The sequence below is a fragment of the Garra rufa genome, chromosome 13, assembly GCF_049309525.1.
Source record: "Garra rufa chromosome 13, GarRuf1.0, whole genome shotgun sequence".
Taxonomy (NCBI): Eukaryota; Metazoa; Chordata; class Actinopteri; order Cypriniformes; family Cyprinidae; genus Garra; species Garra rufa.
This window is the reverse complement of record NC_133373.1, coordinates 10,220,395-10,236,154: the sequence shown is the minus strand read 5'-3', so window position 1 is coordinate 10,236,154 and position 15,760 is coordinate 10,220,395. Positions and strand designations below refer to the sequence as shown.

At 43.9% G+C, this 15,760-nt stretch overlaps 5 non-coding genes across 5 annotated transcripts; 3 read left to right on the top strand and 2 right to left on the bottom strand.

Moving 5' to 3' along the window:
* The first annotated feature begins 1,622 nt into the window (after nt 1–1,622).
* On the top strand, nt 1,623–1,694 carry trnae-uuc (transfer RNA glutamic acid (anticodon UUC)). Its single transcript has one exon. It is a non-coding gene; the product is annotated as a tRNA-Glu (tRNA).
* A 322-nt stretch (nt 1,695–2,016) lies between these two features.
* Nucleotides 2,017–2,088, bottom strand: trnae-cuc (transfer RNA glutamic acid (anticodon CUC)). Its single transcript has one exon. It is a non-coding gene; the product is annotated as a tRNA-Glu (tRNA).
* A 524-nt stretch (nt 2,089–2,612) lies between these two features.
* On the top strand, nt 2,613–2,684 carry trnae-uuc (transfer RNA glutamic acid (anticodon UUC)). Its single transcript has one exon. It is a non-coding gene; the product is annotated as a tRNA-Glu (tRNA).
* A 9,688-nt stretch (nt 2,685–12,372) lies between these two features.
* On the bottom strand, nt 12,373–12,513 carry LOC141283940 (U4 spliceosomal RNA). Its single transcript, XR_012338306.1, has one exon. It is a non-coding gene; the product is annotated as a U4 spliceosomal RNA (small nuclear RNA).
* A 2,025-nt stretch (nt 12,514–14,538) lies between these two features.
* trnaw-cca (transfer RNA tryptophan (anticodon CCA)) lies at nt 14,539–14,610 on the top strand. The gene has a single exon. It is a non-coding gene; the product is annotated as a tRNA-Trp (tRNA).
* Nucleotides 14,611–15,760: the final 1,150 nt, after the last annotated feature.

Here is a 15,760-nt window from a genome sequence, read left to right as displayed (position 1 = left end):
CAACTAAATGTTCATGTGAAGTCAGCGCAGTGTTCTGAAAACCATTGTTCATGTGAAATCACAGCACTTTCTGCAACCACATCTTTATGTAAACTTTTTTTTTTGTTCTGCATCTACATTTTCATGTGAATACATAGCATTGTGTTATACAATCACATTTGTGAACATTTTCCTCATTCTGTTCTGCAACCAAATGTTTATGTGAAGTCAGAGCATTGGGTTCTTTTAAATGGCAAAATGTGAAGTGGAAACTTATTGAATGTATTTTGGCTTTAATAAAAGCCTACTGTTTTAAAGCCATCTTTTGTCGAAGCCGTTTGTTTAATTCATTTTAGAATGCACATTTTAAATAATAAATAAAGCTCACATTCTACAGCATTTTAATACATTAAAGTATATAGTAATAAAGTATGATATTACAGTGGGAATGCTAAAACAGAATAATGGAAAACAGTGTTATACTGTATCTTATATTTTCTACAGCACAGTACTGTGAAATGTTTTACAGTAATTAATTGTTGTTCCATGTTACAGCAGGTGTACTGTAGAATTACAGCCTTATGCTGGCAAATCTAGCTGCCAGTTCTTTACTGTAAATTAACAGGATTTTTTTTACAGTGTATGTTGTTAAATAAACAGTTAAAATATGACTTTGAAGGGTTTTGTTTTGGCTTTTTTCATTCTCAACATTTAACAGTCTAAGATTGTACAGTTTAAAACACTTATTGCAGTGTTGTTATTGAACTCTAATCATCCATTATTTTCATGTTGCACCATTCTGTTGCTCCATCCATTCCTTTCAGTTACATACACATTTTAATTGGTCATTGTTTTTGTCCATCCATCCTAGCACATAAGACCTAAATGGAGCATATTCTGGTAAATTGCAACTGTTTGTAAAATGTGTACTGATTAATCTCATTGATTGTTATTTGCTTGTGTACATATATATAATTGACCTTGTTCTTTTTGTCCACTCCCATTGCTTTGCAGCAGCTATAATTTCCTTGGTTATACTTGTGTTTTTTTTTTCTTCTTTTTTGTTTATACTTGTTTTAGCACTCTCTAAATTCCACTGAAGGCATGTTTTGAATAACTAATGCAGCATTTCAGTACCATGGACAGGGAAAGTAAAATTCAGCACCAAGGACAGCTGGCAAAAATGCTGCAATCTGATTGGCTGTCAGTGAATTACAACTTTTCACAGCTGGCCCCCCGCGTGGCGGAATGGATAACGCATCTGACTACGGATCAGAAGATTCTAGGTTCGACTCCTGGCTGGCTTGCGCTACGCTTTTTGCGTAATGCAGTTTGGTTTTGATGTCACAGGCTTGCCGAATTGTTGCCCTATTCCTACTTGTCACCCAGGCTTTGAGAAAAAGTTGGACACAAAATGAAATCTGAACTAGCCAATAATCAGCAACTTGTCCGGTTAAAACCGCGTCTCAGTTTCATTGCTAATCTCATGATTTTTTCATTTCTGTACCTTGACAGACCGGCGATAGGCATTTTTTGCTTGAGATAACGGTTACAATGCAAGACCACGCTTGTTTTTTCGAATGCGTGGCCTGACTGTTTTTGGAATCTTTTTTTTTACCCGGACAAGGCTTCCAATGACCATCTCCCATATGGTCTAGTGGTCAGGATTCCTGGTTTTCACCCAGGCGGCCCGGGTTCGACTCCCGGTATGGGAAGGCGGGCACCTCTTTACTTCCCTCTTCGAACGGGCTGCACGTCTTCCTGCGTCAAAGGCCGTTTTTTGGCCAGCAGTCGAGCTGCAGAAACCTAATAGGCAGAGGTTGTGAACCCACAGACCCGTGCCTTCGATACCTCAGCTGGTAGAGCGGAGGACTGTAGGTGGAGTGTTGGCAATCCTTAGGTAGCTGGTTCGACTACGGCTCGAATGAGTTAGTTTTTTCATGTGCCCACCTTTTTTGGGGGGGCCGGCAGTCTGAAAGCAGCCAGCAGAGCTTGATTTCACAGTCCGCTTTTGGGGGGGAGGGGGGCAAAAGAGCGTTCCCTGACCGGGAATCGAACCCGGGCAGCGGCGGTGAGAGCGCCGAATCCTACCCACTAGACCACCAGGGAAGGGCTGATCTGATGCTGGCCTTCTAATAGCATGAGAACAAGCAGACAGCAATACAGGCTTCTGTCATGTCGAAAACCAACAAGTCGGGTGCAAGCACGAGGTCCCCCAGTTGGTGGGCCAGTGGCGCAATGGATAATGCGTCTGATTACGGATCAGAAGATTCTAGGTTCGACTCCTGGCTAGCTCGCGCTGCGCTTTTTGCGTAATGCAGTTTGGTTTTGATGTCACAGGCTTGCCGAATTGTTGCCCTATTCCTACTTGTCACCCAGGCTTTGAGAAAAAGTTGGACACAAAATGAAATCTGAACTAGCCAATAATCAGCAACTTGTCCGGTTAAAACCGCGTCTCAGTTTCATTACTAATCTCATGATTTTTTCATTTCTGTACCTTGACAGACCGGCGATAGGCTGTTTTTCCTTGAGATAACGGTTACATTGCAAGACCACGCTTGTTTTTTCGAATGCGTGGCCTGACTGTTTTTGGAATCTTTTTTTTTACCCGGACAAGGCTTCCAATGACCATCTCCCATTTGGTCTAGTGGTCAGGATTCCTGGTTTTCACCCAGGCGGCCCGGGTTCGACTCCCGGTATGGGAAGGTGGGCTCCTCTTTACTTCCCTCTTCGAACGGGCCGCACGTCTTCCTGCGTCAAAGGCCGTTTTTTGGCCAGCAGTCGAGCTGTGTTTGTTTTTTTTCCAGCACAACGAGTCTGCCTTCCAGCTGGATGGTTACACACCCTGCCTGAAGTGGACCAGAGGTGGATGTCCAAGGCCCTGTTCAGGTGGACACAACAGGGGCATCCTGAGCTGGTCTTTAGCAGGGTGGACAAACTTTGGTGGTATCCACCACAGGTGCCACTGAAGACCAGTTATTCTCCTTCCTTGGAGAATTACTTTGGCCATCCCCTGCTGCTCTGGATGCCACGGAAACTGTGGCAAGTGAAGCTGATGTGTCCGCACCCAGACTGTCAAAAAGTCCTCCTTACATCAGCTGGCTTGCACCAAAAAATTAGGCAAGTGGTTGCTTTGGGTACCATGTACTTACTTTGTGGCATCTGAGTATCTGGCCTGCCCAAGATGTAAGAGGAAAGTCATCAGCTGGAGTCATGATATCGTCTCCCAACTTGACGTTGGCCACAGGGTGCAGTTCCCCTGCATCCTTACATCAAAACTTGCATGTGACTTTGAGGTTGTAAGTTTGATGCGTCAGCGAGGACTGGGAAACAGCAGCAGCCAGATCCAGCGTAAGCTGCAGGAGCGTCATGCTGAAGTATGGTTGCAAAAGACAGTCACATACATGACAGATTGCAAAAGGATTGCCAGTGCGATCACATCGGGTCTGTTCCTGCCTGCTACGTTTGAACCTGCTCCTTCCATGCCTTTTGTCCCTAAGCATCGGTGGCTGATGCAAGTGTACGCCCAAGATGTCCTGCAAAGGCTGGAGGAGATCAAGGCTGCCATAACTTCACAGTATGGTAGAATTCTAAAGATGGATTCCACTAAAAAAGTGGCCAGAAAACTGGCAGGACACAGTTACGGCACCGCAACCTGGGCAACGAATGTCGGCAATGAGCATGGACAGGTAATCATGTCCGTGCTCACAGCTAGTGAAGGATTTGGACTGGGACCAATGATTGAAGGCCTCATCAATTGCTACAGACATGCTGGGGTGGCTCCTCCTGAAGTTTTGTATGTCGACCGAGACTGCTGTGGAAACACTCTTCTGAGGAGGATGTTCGAGGAGTGGGACCAGATGACCATTCGCTTAGACATATGGCACTTTATGAGAAGGTTTGCCGTGGGCTGCACGACTGATTCTCATCAGCTTTATGCCTCATTCATGAGTCGGCTCAGCCACTGCATTTTCATGTGGGACCAGGTGGACCTGACAGCCCTCAAGAAGGCAAAGCAGGCAGAGCTAGAGGCTGATCGAAAACCCTCATCTGAGGCTGATGTTCTGCGCTGTATTAGCCGCAATGAGCTTTCCCTGCATTGCAGACGAACCACCCGTGGGACCAAAGAGACCCAGACCATGATTGAGGGCCTTATTCAGGCCTTTGGTGGAGAGGCTGGCCGTGACACTCTGGGGGTCCCACTTATAAACACTGCCCGAATGACAGAGATCCTCAAGTCACAATGGAAGCATGTGGCTTGCATCCAGGATCCTCCAGGGGTACAGCTTTACCTGCAGACGGGCACTTTACTGAAGGGAGGGCACCGTCTGCCAACCTATCGCTGTGCAAAAGGATCAACATCCCTTGAATCATTTCACTTGCACCTGAATAGATTCATTCCAGGTAAATGCGTGTTTCAGCAAAATTATTAATAAGATTTGATTTGATTATACATCGAAATAATAATGAGCTATTTGTGTATAATATATAATATATAATATATAATATTTGTGTGCTCTTTTTTGAATTTACAGGTACGCTGGCAAGTGATACCTTTTACCAAGCGTTTCTTTTGGATGGTCTTGCACGTTGGAATGAGGACCGGGCTGTGGCAGCAACCACTGATGAGCAGCAACCACATACTTACAATAATCTGCTCCGACATGCTGCCAATAAGCTTGCAGAGGAGATTTGGGGCACAAAATCGTTCCTTATGTTGGGCCCAGAAAGTACTCTGGTAGGTAACAATTTGTTGTTTATGTTGACAGTTGAATTAATGGATACACATACTATTTAGCCGTTGAGTTATAGTATATATTTTGATTGTTACTATTTTAATATTTTAAAGGTGAGCTAATAGGAGTTGAGTATCTTTACCAACAAACTGGTAAAGTCCTCCAAGATTACAGACTGGCCATTGAGGTGTCAGAGACAAGTAAGGTTGCTATGGAGGTGGAAGAAAGTTGTGGTGAGCTTGAGGAGATTCAGGACATCACTGTCCCGACTTTTGAGACAGAACGTTCACCTGCTGCATCTTCAGTGTCTGCAGCACCATGTCCAACCCCTCCAGCACCAAGCCCAATGTCATTGTCTGTGGTCCCGCCTTCACCACACACGTCCGCTGTCACCAGCTCCATGAAGTCTCTGTCTGTGGACCCGCCTTCACCAGACACGTCCGCTGTTACCAGCTCCATGACGTCTCTGTCTGTGGTCCCGCCTTCACCAGACAAATCCGCTGTCACCAGCTCCATGACGTCTCTGTCTGTGGTCCTGCCTTCACCAGCCACGTCCGCTGTCACCAGCTCCATGACGTCTCTGTCTGTGGTCCCGCCTTCACCAGCCACGTCCGCTGTCACCAGCTCCATGACGTCTCTATCTGTGGTCCCGCCTTCACCAGCCACGTCCACTGTCACCAGCTCCATGACGTCTCTGTCTGTGGTCCCGCCTTCACCAGACATGTCCGCTGTCACCAGCTCCATGACGTCTCTGTCTGTGGTCCCGCCTTCACCAGCCACGTCCGCTGTCACCAGCTCCATGACGTCTCTGTCTGGAATCTCTGTTGCAGAAGAGGTCACTTCACATGATGTAAGGGCCCAGTATATTTTTTTAATGTACATTTAGATGTGTGTCAACAAAATCTGGGTTATGTTTGCAGATCTTTCATTGGTGCTATCAAACTGTCCTAAACTAACTTTAATTTTAGGATTCTGTGGGACCTGATAATATTGAGGGCTATGGAGCTGTGCAGGACTTGGCAGAGTTTTTGGTTAGCCTAAGAGACCACCGTCTGGCCTTGACTGGAGAGGAGTGTGCCAAGATCATAACTCTTTGGCAGGCATTAGGAGAATATGACAAAAAGAGGACTATTTACCCACCACGTTACCAATCTACCCTTAAACAGGGACGATTCAGGGCCACGAAAACAATTGTGGCACCAGGTGTGGAGAGCACCAAAAGGTATGTTAAAGGATTTCTAGTAAAATAAGTAATACCTCACGCCTTGTGTCTAGCTTATCTTCCTGCAGCTTATTAAGTTCAAATTTAGCCTAGTTATAACATAAATTAAAAGTGATTTATGTGTAATGCTGACTTTTGTTATGTTGCTAGGTAGGTATGTTGCTATGAACAGTTCCAACCACACAATGCACTATTTATTTAGCAGAAGCAAGCATATTTAATGTATTAAATTTAAATATCTTTAATATAAACAAATATCGAGACAACACAAAGTAAAACAGACAGAATAGAACAGTGAAAATAAGACAGAGTAAGGATCGCTCATTAAAAACAGTTTTTCATTAATATGTATTCTGATGTATTTTGCAGGTGTTTCGTTGGCGCTCATAGTCCTGCACAGTGGCCTGACTGCAATCGAGTGGTGGAGGCCATCTTCACAAAGCTCTGCATGCTCTACCCAAATGCAGTGCGCTGTGAAGGAGTGAGGGTGTCCCGCTTCACAATGGTGGCACGTGCATACAAGCACATCCGAGAGTGCATCCTCACCAATGCTAAGGTGATGAGCGAGACCACCATCCAGCTCCCAGAAGTGAACGCTGCAACAGTCACACAATGGTAAGTAAATTAGCATTGTTACATACTGTAAGCCTAAAATTCAAAGCAGTTAATTGACATGGCTGACCAAACCTTGGTTGTTAAATGTTTCTCCCAGGTTCAGCAGGCGTTGCAGGTCGCATGAACAGGGTATCCAAGCCTCAGACGCACCTATGGCAGGACCTGAGAATCTTCCTGCGGCTATGCAGAAAGGACTGGCACTTTTTTCAGGCAGTTTGGCTGAGCCTCACCTTTTTGTCTTGCCACCAAACACTGCTGGAGAGGCAAAACTGAAGAGGATGTCACAACCTCAGGCCATCACACAAGCTCCGCCATCACATCAAGGACTCCCTGTCAATGCACCAGCACCACCCCTCTCTCTTCCTTTCATTTTGCCATCAGTTCCGCTTCCTAGGGTGATAGCTTAAGGCGATGGACTGCTAATCCCATCCTTGTCATTCGGTTCCTTTAGCACTGGACCTTAATCTAGGTCCTGGGGACCCCATGCTGAACTTTTTGTGTGTCCTCCTTATCTAGCACACTCAGTTCAGTTCTTTGAGTTCTCTACTAATGAGCTGATGATCTGAATCGGGAGTGCTAAATAAAAGAGGGCACGTAATACGACGAGGTGGCCGAGTGGTTAAGGCGATGGACTGCTAATCCATTGTGCTCTGCACGCGTGGGTTTGAATCCCATCCTCGTCGTTCGGTACATTTAGCAGTGATCCTCGGTCCTGGGGACCCCACTCTGCAATTTTTGTGTGTCTTCCCTATCTGACACACTCAGTTCAGTTCACTGAGCGCTCTACTAATGAGCTGGTGGTCTGAATCGGGAGTGTTAAACAAAAGGACCGCGCAAAACGAAAGGTGGTCGAGTGGTTAAGGCGATGCAAGGCTAGTCCGTTGTGCTCGGCACGCCTTGGTTTGTGTGGGTTCGAATCCCATCCTCTTCATTTGATGCTTTAGCACCACTGAGAGCCCACCGGAACAGACAGGCCCAACCTGTTTACGATGGGTAGCGGCGAGCTGTGATTGTGCTGTAGTTTATTGATACCTGCCGCAAAGTCTTGAGAACATATTGACAAAACAACAAGTCTTCTGGCTCCGGCACGCTATGATCGGTGGACACCTCTTTGACGAGGACCAACAACCAGCCACGCCAATAAAAGGAAACAAAACGAAGCAAGACTATCTTTCTCAACAAGCCTCCAGAGAGACTGGCAAAAATTGCCGATGCTGACTGTATTTCAAGTCATCCCGGTGGGGTATTGGGTATTGACTTTGTGGCAACATGGAACTTTTGCATCTACATTAATATTAGTCTGTTTCTTCTTATTCTGAGGTCACCGTAGCCACCAGATCCATTCTGCATTCCGATCTGATGGTCACTACAGTCCCCCGGTTCCAGTCCGTACCAAGAGCAGATGGTGGATCAGCACCTTCAGCCGAATGTCAGCGGATACTATGTCAACTAGATGAGCCCCAGAGACAGATCATCAGTAAAGAAGGCATCCACATGCCACAGCAAACTACTCGAGCTGGTGAAAATGTTCACCAAATGCCCGCCGCTGAGTTCTTTTAAAACAAGCCAGCTTATTGAAGGTGCACAAGATAAACGCCCTGAGAAAGCTGTGCCTCGCAACCCTAAGAATGATTTATGAAATAATCCCCAAATTTATCAACATTTTTAAAAGGGCCTATAACTGTTAAAAGATACTGTAACAAAGACATACAAAAAGAGTTATTTAATCATCACCAAACTTTTATTTTTCAATCAGTCATAGCCAATTATTCATTATTCATTTTTTTTTTTTTTACATTTTTTACAGAGAAGCTTGGGTCATCGGTAAGACTCGACTCAGTAATGTCAAGTGTTTGGTCCTCCCTGAAGCCCTCGTCTTCTTCATCCTCGCCTTCATCCACATCCTCCAGCATGTTCTCTGTCTCTTCTGAGTCAGGTTCCACTACCAGGGGCTGTCCAGTCTGACTCAGGAAGTAGTCAACACCAAGCAGTTCTCCTATAAAAAACCAAAACAAAATTTAATAACAGGAAACACAAATACAGGATCAGTCAAAAGTTTGGACACATTAATATTTTTAATGTTTTTTGAAAGAAGTGCCTTATGCTCATCGATCCTGCATTTATTTGATCAAAATAAAGAAAACATCAGTAATATTGTAAAATGTCATTACAGTTTAAATTTATAGTTCCATAAACTTTAAATTTAAATTATTTCTGTCATCAACGCTGAATATTTAACTATCATTTTAGAAATCATTCTAATTAGCTAATTAGCTAATGTTGGTCACAGTTGTGCTGCTTAATGTATTTTTTAATGTAATCTGTGATACTTTTTTCAGGATTCATTGAAGAATAAAAAGTTCAATAAAGAACAGCATTAGAAATCAAATAGAAAATCTTCTTTAACGATATACAGGACTGTTCAAAAGTTTTTTTTTTAGAGAAATTAATGCTGTTCTTTTAACTTTTTATTCATCAATGAATTCTGCAAAACATATCAGTTTTCATTTAAAAAATAAAAAAATAAATACAAATATGCAGTACAAGCTATTTAGCTGTTTTTTCCAGTATTTTTGATCAAATAAATGCAGACTTAAAAAGTCACTTCTTTCAAAAACATTAAACACAGTCATGTGTAAAAATGTTTGACAAATAATGTACACATACATATTCTACAATGAGATACAGGTAACTTTACCTTCTGGTAGAGGTTGTGCCACTTCCGCTGCCGTGGTGCTGGTCTGTTGCCTCCAGACGGACAAACCCCAGAGCTGACAAAAGTCCTCGACCTCGCCATCCACTCGCCATCACCCATGGCCTTGTGGCTCTTTGGCTTAGTGCTCATCTAAATATAATAGGGAAATAATAGTTAGTAATGTGTATTTTTGCAAGTATTGGACAACTACACAAATGTTTTTAATTTATTTATAATGATACAATCATATCTATTCAAGCTAACTAAATCATGGCACCCATTACAACAATAAAACATTATTTTATTACTAATAAAGCAAAATAAGGTTACACTTTCAAAGGTGTTAAACTACAATTATGCATATAAGTATTTGAATATTAAATTACCATATGCAGTTACTATAGGGGTAAGACTAGTGTTTTGTTTGGTTTATAATTAGTTGCATCCAATTATTTATAATTTACTGTTATTGCTATAGTAACTACATATATCGTGTATTAATGACAATGTTAAATAAAGTGTTACCCTCCCTTTATGTCTATATAACATTGCGTTTTCATTTTAATTATTATTTGTAGCACTTTTATCTGTGTTTATACAAATGGTAATCCATCTGCAAACTCAAAACTTGATTACTACAGTCACACATAGCAAAATCACATTACATTTTAATTAGAAATGACAATTTCTACAACAAAACATTTTTTAAATCCTAATCAAAACTGAAAAAAAAAGAATACATGTTTATTATGCAAAATTACAGGCAAATGGTGTTTTATATGAGAGATTTTAGGCAAGTCATGAAAACCAAACATGATCATTTCACTTTCACATTAGTAAAACCATGGTGATTTTTTCATTCACGATTTTATTCATAGTAAGACTGTTTATATTGAGTTTAATAAGTAAGATTACAGGCAAACTGTGTTTAATATGTGATATTATAGGCAAGGCATGAAAAGAAAACATGATTACTACACTTTCACTATAGTAAAACCATGGTAAATGACAATGAACACAAGCACAACGTTTTTTTGTTCATTCAGATTTTAATTTATAGTAAGACTGTGTTCATACAGTTGTAATCGATCAGCCAAAAACACAACTAGGCTTTCACTATGGTAATAACATGGTGAATTGTCATAAGGAATGACCATTTACAGCTGAAAAATAAATCCAACTTCAGAACGAGTAAATTTAGTTTAATGAGTAAGATTACAGGCAAACTGTGTTTAAAATGAGAGATTATAGGCAATTCATGAAAACAAAACATGATTACTACACTCTCACTATAGTAAAACCATGGTAAATAAAGATAAACACAAGGAAAATGGGTTTTGTTTGTTTTGTACATTCGGATTTTAATTTATAGTAAGACTGTGTTCATACAGTTGTAATCGATCAGCCAAAAACACAACATGGTTACTACGATTCACTACAGTAAAAACACGGTAAATTGTCATAAAGAATGACTACATTTACAGCTGAAACACGTTTTTTTTTTTCCATTTAAATTGAACTTCAGAAGGTGTAAATGGAGTTTAATAAGGAGGATTAGAGGCAAACTAACATTGTTTCATTCACAAGTCGCGAGTCAAAAGTTTATGAACACACAAAAACGGATGAACGACGGACGAAAACGTAACGAGTTACCAATTGAGAACACTGTAAACACATATGAAGAAAGAAGCAAACATGCATTACTTACTTTGAAAAGTTATTAGATGTTCCGTTCGTCTGATTTTTTACATGAATTAGAATGAAGCTAAGCGCGGTGGGTGGCTGCGGCAACGCGATTGGCTCTCAACAATGGAGCGCGTGCGATGCGATTGGCGCCTCGTCCATTCTCACAATGGATGGCGAGCGACGCGATTGGCTCTCGTCCATTCTCACAATGGACGGCGAGCGACGCGATTGGCTCTCGTCCATTCTCACAATGGACGGCGAGATCGGTGATTGGACGAGGAGACGGCCGCGGAAACAGACGATCCTGCTCCAGGTAGCGCCACAGAGACAGCAGCTGTTGCTTGCTGCCGCCGGATCACCGGTGTAAAAGCAAGGGTTAGGGTTAGTGATAGGGATTAAAATTGCTCGCACTAACAGCGACATCTGTTTTGAAAGATGTTTCCGGAGCTCGCAAAATCCACTCAGCCTGCGCGGCGAATGGGCACGCTAGAGCCCGCCACCCTTTTGGGAAGAAAGAGAGTCAACAGAGCCGACCAACATGGGGCTCGAACCCACGACCCTGAGATTAAGAGTCTCATGCTCTACCGACTGAGCTAGCCAGGCTGGTCGTGGGCTTCTTCACCGGGTCGGACCCAGTTTTCATCGGCCCCCAAATTACACAGGCGAAACGGAGGCTCTCGCGTTGTGCGAGACTGTGGAGCCCTCCCCGTGGGTAGGGCTTAGAGTTTTCTTCTGTCGGTTTTGACCCAATCTGTTTTTGGGAAGCGCAGTTTGACCCAGCAGTGCGGGCCAACAACACGTTCTGTTTTGCCGCGTGAAGGCGGGTCAATGCTTTGGACAGCGTATGGTTGAGATGTGATTTTCCACCAATTTGGGGCACCTTTCTTAAGGAAATCAAGGATGATTTCATGGGAAATGGCAAACTGCTGTAGCGTTTGGCTAACAAGCCAAAGCTACAAAGGACGTACCGGTGCCCCGTCGTCCGAGCAGAATCCACATTCGGCCGTAATCGGAGGTTACTACTAACGTTCGATTGTGTCTCATAGGGAGTTTGACGCAGGGCCTCAGTGGAAAACAGGCCCTCGGCGGCTGAAACAAAAGACGAAGAAGGCATCCACATGCACATGGTTCAGGAGTGTTAAACAAAGAAACCACGCAAGATGACGAGGTGGTCCAGCGGGTAAGGCGGTGGAAGGCTAATACATTGTGCTCGACATGCACTGGAAGCTTTAGCGCCACTGAGAGCCCACCGGACCAGACAGGCCCAACCTGTTTACGATGGGTAACGGTGAGCTGTAATTGCGCTGCAGTTTAATGATACCCGTCTTGAGGACATATTTACAAAACAACAAGCCTTCTGGCTCTGGCGCTCAATCATCAGCAGACACCTTTTCGACGAGAAACAAAACCAGGCAATTTTTTCTCAACAATACTCTAAGCCTCCAGAGAGGCTAGCAAAAATTGCCAAAGCTGACTGTATTTCAAGTCATCCTGGCGGGGTATTGGGTTAAGTTTTCAACCAGCAATGATCGCGCCTCGGATAAACCTCATAGGCTACAATATTGCCTCTGCGAAAGAATGCCGGCGACGGTCGTGACCTTTGCAGGCACCTACGTGGATGTGAACCGACAAGGTGGTAGCAAGCTTTAAACTGCCGCACAAACAGTCTCCTGGCACGGGTTGCTGCACCGTGTTTCTACGGAACAGATTAGAGGTGTGTAAAAGACGGCTCATTCACTATTCCCTCTGTGCTCAAAACAGCCTGCTGAAAGCACAGCAGCAGCAGCTGAAAAGGTCCGCAGCATGGCCTCTCTCAGTCAGCAAGGGGGCGGGGAGGCCGAGTGGTTAAGGCGATGGACTGCTAATCCCATCCTTGTCGTTCGGTTCCTTTAGCACTGGACCTTAATCTAGGTCCTGGGGACCCCATGCTGAACTTTTTGTGTGTCCTCCTTATCTAACACACTCAGTTCAGTTCTTTGAGTTCTCTACTAATGAGCTGATGATCTGAATCGCGAGTGCTAAATAAAAGACACCACGTAATACGACGAGGTGGCTGAGTGGTTAAGGCGACGGACTGCTAATCCATTGTGCTCTTCACGCGTGGGTTCGAATCCCATCCTCGTCGTTCGGTACATTTAGCAGTGGTCCTGGGGACCCCACTCTGCAATTTTTGTGTGTCTTCCCTATCTGACACACTCAGTTCAGTTCACTGAGCGCTCTACTAATGAGCTGGTGGTCTGAATCGGGAGTGTTAAACAAAAGGACCGCGCAAAACGAAAGGTGGTCGAGTGGTTAAGGCGATGCAAGGCTAGTCCGTTGTGCTCGGCACGCCTTGGTTTGTGTGGGTTCGAATCCCATCCTCTTCATTTGATGCTTTAGCACCACTGAGAGCCCACCGGAACAGACAGGCCCAACCTGTTTACGATGGGTAGCGGCGAGCTGTGATTGTGCTGTAGTTTATTGATACCTGCCGCAAAGTCTTGAGAACATATTGACAAAACAACAAGTCTTCTGGCTCCGGCACGCTATGATCGGTGGACACCTCTTTGACGAGGACCAACAACCAGCCACACCAATAAAAGGAAATGTAAGGTTGAAAATTATCAAAGATTTCTGCTTTCCTGCCCCAAACACTACTTCAGGAACAAAAGGGCCATTTGGCACTCCTGAGGACACAGAGGAGCTGATAGTGATCAAGGCCTGTAGGCCAAAATGTGTATACATCGGGGGTCTGCTGATTGTAACACCTTTACAGAGGGTGAAGCTGTAATTTGTGCTTTAGCATGAAACACTAAAAAAAAATTCTGCTATCTTGTAGTGCAACGGTAGACTGTCTGGCTGCAAATCACCTTGAGGTCAGACGATCTGTTTTTGATCTCCTGAGTATGAAGTCCAACATCAAGAGTGTTCCTTGAGGACCATGTATTTACTGATTTGCATTCTGTGTCAAGGCGGTTAAGCAAAATACATCACCTCTGGGTTCAGGACCTCGTGGCGCAACGGTAGCGCGTCTTTCTCCAAATCACCTTAAGGTCAGACGATCTGTTTTTGATCTCCTGAGTATGAAGTCCAACATGAAGAATGTTCCTTGAGCACCGTATATTAACTGATTTGCATTCTGTGTCAAGGCCGTTAAGCAAAATACATCACCTCTGGGTTGCAGGGCCGTGTCTTCCAGAGTCATCGTAAGTCTAAGTTGATTGCAACTCTATTGGTTTCAATGCGTCTACCTTGTATTAAGGATCGCAATGCTTTTGGGATACACAGCCCAGAGCAGGGGGTCCCCAGGATCAGGATTGAAAATCACCAGTGTACTGTGATAGATTTGTATCTTGACCTGTTATTTTTATTAAGCCTGAGATCTCATGTAATAACCATTCCTGTCATTGTGTACTGTGACAGATCTGCCTCTTGACGTGTTACTTTTGCATATCTTGCCCTGCAATCTCTGAAGAAATCTCCAAATCACCTTGAGGTCAGACGATCTGTTTTTGATCTCCTGAGTATAAAGTCCAACATCAAGAGTGTTCCTTGAGCACCGTATATTTACTGATTTGCATTCCGTGTCAACGGCGTTAAGCAAAACACATCACCTCTGGGTTCAGGACCTCGTGGCGCAATGGTAGCGCGTCTGACTCCAGATCAGAAGGTTGCGTGTTCAAATCACGTCGGGGTCACGTGATTTCTTGTTGACTTCTAATGTGAAAAGAAGTCCTGTCGTTGTGTGCTGCAGTGGTTTCCAATCCCACCGCTCTGTATGTCTCCATTATTAAACACACCTGATTAAGAACATTAGCTAGTTAGGAGAGAGCTCCATGAGCTCATCTGGGTGTGTCAGAAAAAGGAGAGAGTCATCCAGAGTCATCGTAAGCCTAAGTTGATTGCAACTCTATTGGTTTCAATGCGTCTACGTTGTATTAAGGATCGCAACGCTTTTGGGAAACACAGCCCAGAGCATGGGGTCCCCAGGATCAGGATTGAAAATCACCAGTGTACTGTCATAGATTTGTATCTTGACCTGTTATTTTTATTAAGCCTGAGATCTCATGTAATAACCATTCCTGTCATTGTGTACTGTGACAGATCTGCCTCTTGACGTGTTACTTTTGCATATCTTGCCCTGCAATCTCTGAAGAAATCGTGGAAACATCTACGTGCCGAATTCAAAAGCCAGCTCATTTGAGCCGGAATCAAACCAGTGACCTAAGGATAGCCAATGTATCATCTACAGTCCTCCGCTCTACCAGCTGAGCTATCGAAGGCAGGATGGCAAAAGGTGGCTTAAGCAGGAAACACCAGATAGGTTTGTGGTGTCTTGGGGTACAACGGTAGCTTGGCTGAATTCAGATCAGACGGTTGCATGTTCCAGTCACATCAGTTGATCTCTTCTTGACATCCATAGTATAAAGTCTACAGCCCTTTACCGTGACTGATTTGCAAATTGAATCAAAGCATTTAAGCAAGGAACGCCGACTTGTTTTCTCGACCTCGTGGCCGTGACAGAGTGCGCCTGACCCCGGATCGGGAGGTTGCGTGTTCCAATTATGTTGAGGTCAAGCGAACTGTTCTTGACTTTGTGAGTGTAAAGACTAGCGGATTTGCATAGTTTATCAAAGTGCTTTAGCATGAAACACTAAAAAAAATTTCAGCTATCTTGTAGTGCAACGGTAGACTGTCTGGCTGCAAATCACCTTGAGGTCAGATGATCTGTTTTTGATCTCCTGAGTATAAAGTCCAACATCAAGAGTGTTCCTTGAGCACCGTATATTCACTGATTTGCATTCCGTGTCAAGGGGGTTAAGCAAAACACATCACCTCTGGGTTCAG